Genomic DNA, 5,553 nt, shown 5'->3' on the forward strand with positions numbered 1-5,553 from the left:
TTTAATCCTTCCATTTTCCCTAAGGGGGAAAATATTAGTAATCATGGCCTTAGATTTACCAGTGAATTCTTAAATATGACACCAAAAGCATGAACAAAAGGAAAAAGTAGATAGATCTGACTGCACAAAATTAAAACTTTTGTACATCAAAGAACACTATCAAGGAAGTAAAAAAGCCAATCTTCAGAATGAGAGAAAATATTTGCAAATATCTGATAAGGGTCCAATATTCAAAATATATAAAGAATATGTACAACTCAGCAACAAAAAGACAAACAGCCTATTAGAAAACTGGGAAAGAATCTGAATAGATATCTCTTCAAAGATATGCAAATTCCCAACAAGTACATGAAAAGATGTTCAATATCATTAGCCATTAGGGAAATGCAAATCAAAATCACAATGAAATACGACTTTACACTAGGATAGGAAGAAGAAGAAGAAGGAGGAGGAGGAGGAGGAGGAGGAGGAGGAGGGAGGAAGGAATGAAGGAAGAAGGAGGGAAGGAAGGAAGGAAGGAAAAAGGAAGGAAAAATATGGGTAAAAAATAACAAATATGGGTAAGGACATGGAGAAATTGAATTGGAGCCCTCATGCATCACTGGTGGGAATATAAAATGATGCAGGTACAGTGAAAGAGCCTGGCAATTCACCAAAAAGTTAGTCATAGTATTACCCAGCAACTCCATTCCTAAGTATATACCCCCCAAAATGAAAAAAAAAATGTGAATATTTGTACACAAATGTTCATAGTAGCACTCTTCACAATACCTAAAAGGTGAAAACAACCCCAAATAGATTAACAGATTAACAACAGATTAACAGATTAACAGACAAACAAAATGTATTCTAACTGCTTAATGGGCTTTTCCTTTGGAGTGATGAAAATGTTTGGGAAACTAACATAGCTGGTGGTTTCATGATATTGTGAATGTACAAAATGCCACAGAACTGTACATTTTAGTGGTTCATTTTAGGTGAATTTCATCTCAATTTTTTAAAAGATTTTATTTATTTATTCATGGGAGAGGCAGAGACATAGGCAGAAGTAGGCTCCCTGTGGGAGCCCAATGTGGGACTCTATCCCAGGACCCCAGGACCACGACCTGAGCCAAAGGCAGACACTCAACTGCTGAGGCAACCAGGTGCCCTACCTCAATTTTTAACAAACTAAAAAAGGAAATTAAAAAATTAGAAGCAATTTAGGAACATCCCACAATCATATCCCCCTCAACCAGTTATTAATTGTGCTAAAAGCTTTTGAGTTGCAGAGTGAATTGAAAGCTGGAAGTTTTGAGTGGCCCAAGAGAAGGTGACATGCAGGAATCTGTCATTTCTCTTGTATGTGGTTAAAAAGATGGATCCCTTATCCAATGACTATAGAATTTTGAAAGGCCTTCCAGATCCAATATCCTAGACTCTGATGGTATGTGATGATGGTCGTCTTTTCTCTGGGGTGAAGATTAATTAACTGATTTATTTACATCATCAAGCAATTCCTCAACTGAAAAGGTTATAATAAAGAGGCAATATTATTAAAATCTCTATGTTCCTCTGGTCATAGCAAAAGACCAATGTGTCATTGCAGATTATGAAAAATTCCTCAAATAGAGCCTCAAGTTTCAGTGTTTTGCCTCTTAAATACTGTATTTCTTATCAAAAATATTTAATACCTTGTACACAAAATGGGATGACCATAGGTCAATCATTCTATAACACTAGACACTAATCAAGCATTTAGACCTGAGTAAATGTGACATCTCTCATTGTTTAGATGCACATTATATTCCTGATGGTTCCACAGAATGAAAGGATGATAAAACCAAAGTGTCCATGGAAGGAAGCATTTAATCATACTCCGTGAGCTGTTGTGGAGGGCTGGGAGCGAGGGATGGCTTCCAATCAGACCACATAATGTTTCTGCATCATTTTGGATAAACACTGCAAATATCTAAAGTGTAATCTCCTCAGGACGATAGCACTTTACAGGGAAACTGTAATGGGTGTGAAGAATTCATAGGCATCTGCCACGCACAATTTAACTAAACAATTTGCCAGTCCTGTCTTTTAAACTGGCATTTTTAACACTTGCATGGAACAACAACATAAAAGACAGAACAATCTAACATCTATTCAAAAAGACAGCCAGTTCTTCTAATAAAAGCACAGCAAGAAATGTAGGTTCTGTGAACTTAATATGAGGCAGGGCTACATGAGAATCCCTGGAGTCTTTAAGACAATTAAGTCACTAAGTGACATAGAAGAACAGTTGGATTCCTTGGTCAAGAAAGAAATAAAAATTATTAACGTGATACAGGTTTCCTTACTTCAAACATCACAGAAAATTACTCTTTTTTTCTTCTTTCCTCCTGTTTTTTTCTTTAACTTGGAGAGAGCCATGCTTAGGTATAATTTTAAAACAAGAGATGATTCAGGCCCAGCCTTTATTGCACAGTCAGCAGGAAGAAGAGTAGAAGAGAGAAAGATCTGTACTAATTAAGTTACAAAGTCTCCTACAAGTGCTCCTCAAAGATCTGGATTCCTATGGACACTGAGGTGGAGGTATTCAGCAAAAATGAGAAAAAAAAAAGGGAAGATTCAGATAAGTGAGAAGTGCAATTTCTAATATGAAAAAAATTGTGTGTGTGTGTGTAGAATACTAGTTTTCAAAGAGAATTTACCAGTAAGAGTAATGTGTTCTCAAAAGCTGAGGTAAGCAGAACTACTTCCTGTTGCCTGAAATGTAAGTCAGCTGACATCATCATCTTTATCCCTTCCGTAAATGAGAGTATTTTTAGAAACCACATTTCTGTATATTACCGAGTAAAATTGGACGTGCTTCTGAACCCACTGAGATGTTATGGTCACACAAATGGAGCCCTGTGGAGACCCAGAAGGAAAAACAATATTAGAAGGTTCTTGACCTTTCTGTGGGCTTACTTACCTAGAATGAATTATTTTTTTCAGGTGGATTCAAATAATGTCTAGATCATACCTCTTCACTGCCTATTTCTCTGAACCTTCCTAACTGTGATGATTCCATAATCATAAGCAGGGGATAGAGGCAGAAGATGGGAGATTAACCAGACCCTTTTCAATTCTGAGTGGGCACCATGGTCTCCACCACTCCATCATTTCTCCAAAAAGTGGTGAAATAAGAGCTGATTATAAGAATGAGTCCTTTCCTCAGAACATTCTAGATTCTCATTAGCTCTGTGCTAATTTAGAGCTTTCACTCAAATTGCAGACTCCCTGGGCAAGTGGCAGGAGAGTGGCGATACTGTGTCTTCAGAAGGAAACCTTCCCTGGGGAACAGTCAGTCCAGAGAAACCAACTGGAGGGTCAAACAGGTTGGCAAAGTCCCTTTTTCTGAAGCTCTGCCTGCATCTCAGCCTTGTCTATAAACCGCCCCTCTTCTCCTCCACCCAGAACTCCTTAACCTGTCTAAACTCAGTACGAAGGCTGGTGGAGTATCACCTGCTAGCGAGTAGGGACTGGGTAGAAATGACACAGGGGAATCATCCAGGGGTCATTCAGAAAAGTAGAAGTCACTCTAGATATTTTAAACAGAGGAATTTCATCCTATTGCTCATTTACGCAGATGGGCAAAATGCTGAGAACATAAAGAGGGGACAGGAAGGCAAAACGGAGGTTTGTCCCTCCTAGGGCTGGAGGCATGAACAGATGACACCACATCAGTGGATTCAGGATCTTGTATCAACCCCCACCACCCCCCCAGAAGCCAGAGCTGCAGCCGTCCAGCATGGTGGGAGCCCAGTTCACACAGGGAGGGCCTTTCTAGAGGTAGCCTGAGTCCATTAGAGGAGTTCAGTTACTACCAAACAGGGGCTCCAATGGAGGCCCTGGCCCCCAAGGCTCCATCAGGCCCCTTCTGCTGGCCAGCTCTGGCCACCATCTTGCCCTAAAGACACGGTTGAGGGGATTTAGAGATGGAACGGGAGCACTGCATCTGGAACGGTGCTGATCCGGGACTTCCCAATGGTTTAGCCACTTTTGCTGTTTGGGATCACTCAACTAGACTTCATTCTGAAAAATTCTGCACATTGAAGAGTCCTGAACTACTTAAGATCCCCCTGCCTCACATCAAAGTAGTGGGACTATTCCAATTAACTGACTGGTTCTTTCAGAGGAATGAGCTACTCATGGTCTTTTTGATGTTTTTCCAAGCATAAATTATCCACTCAACCCATCTCTCACATCTGAGTCAACTGTACTTGGGGAAAAGGAAATAGAAACAGACAAAACCTCCGCTCCCAAACCACCCACCAAATACTGGGAAAGTGGAGTGGAGTGGGGCTGAGGGGAAGAAGAATTTGTTTATAGGGGCTGTGGTTTGAGGAATTCATGAAATTTCCTCCTTTTCTCCTCTTTTTCTGAAGGCTTTTTTTCACTCCCTGGTTCAATAAGGAGAGGCTGAATACATAGCTGCTTCGTCTTTAGTTCTTATAAATTGGAAATGGACTTTTAGTAATGCAGCAAAATTCTGGACCACAAAAATTGATAAACCCCACGGACTGTGGTCGAGGGATCTGACCTATTTCAGGGAAGCACTAAAGGATTAATGAAATATAGTGGCAAGTCGTAGAATTTCATGTGCTTCTTTAGCTTGCCCTCTTTCTACCTGCCTGCAGGCACACCTTCCCCCACAGCCTTTCATCCCACCTCTCCAGCCATGCAGCTCAGTGTACACACATGCTGGGCTCAGTGCTTGTGGCTTATACTCCATAGTCACTCCCCCATGATGCCACCTCCACTCTTCCCCTGTACAGCACTGACCCAGCCTACATGTCCCTCCCTCCCCAAAGCCCATCCATTCCAGTCTTGGCCCTTCATCCTCGGGGCTCCAGGGAGCAAATCGTTCTCACCTCTGTCTGCCCTCCTCCACCACCAGAGCACTCCTTGAGAATGTAGATAACAGTGTAACCCCAGTGCGGAGCGCAGGGAGCAGTTCTGAGTTAATTATTTTAGCTCATGATTAGCTGAAATGAGCACAGAGCCCCCTTCCCACCTCCACGTTTTGGTTCATTTTGTTTCTATCTACAGTGCCCTTCTGATGTTCTCTCCAGCTGTTCAAATTCTAAGCATTCACTAAGAACAAGCTCAATGCTCACCTCCTCCACTAAGCTTTCTAGAACCATCCTTTATGATTCTTCTCCCTTCTAAAATCCTGTGTATCTCTAGTAACCACAGTTTGGCTCAGGAAAACTCTCTGCTTTGCCTCCTTGTGTGCTTCTGCATCTTTTTCTTTTCCCTTCAATTGTGTTATAAGGTCCTTGAATAGAAATCAATATTAGTGAGTGACTGAGTATCCTTTTCATGGGTAAGAGGTCTTTTTCTACCCAATGACTATTCCTGCTTCCCTAGGACCAGACACTGCCCCCAAGACCTGGCAGACAACCCACTCTCTCAGGCCACCCTATGTGGTAGGCCACGTGTTTAGCTACCGTACACGAAGACTTAGCTACCAGCCTTTCTAGCCTCTTCTGCCTTTCTGGCCAATAATATTTGTGTTCCATAGTTTGCAGAGGAGGG

General features: G+C 41.5%; 1 long non-coding RNA gene across 1 annotated transcript; it reads right to left on the reverse strand.

Annotated features, from left to right (window-relative positions):
• Window positions 1-1,830: 1,830 nt before the first annotated feature.
• LOC144323040 (uncharacterized) lies at window positions 1,831-5,132 on the reverse strand. The gene is made up of 2 exons (XR_013388585.1): window positions 4,887-5,132; window positions 1,831-2,880 (listed from the first exon to the last, which is right to left on the reverse strand). It is a non-coding gene; the product is annotated as an uncharacterized LOC144323040 (long non-coding RNA).
• Window positions 5,133-5,553: the final 421 nt, after the last annotated feature.

The sequence above is a fragment of the Canis aureus genome, chromosome 11, assembly GCF_053574225.1.
Source record: "Canis aureus isolate CA01 chromosome 11, VMU_Caureus_v.1.0, whole genome shotgun sequence".
Classification (NCBI taxonomy): domain Eukaryota; kingdom Metazoa; phylum Chordata; class Mammalia; order Carnivora; family Canidae; genus Canis; species Canis aureus.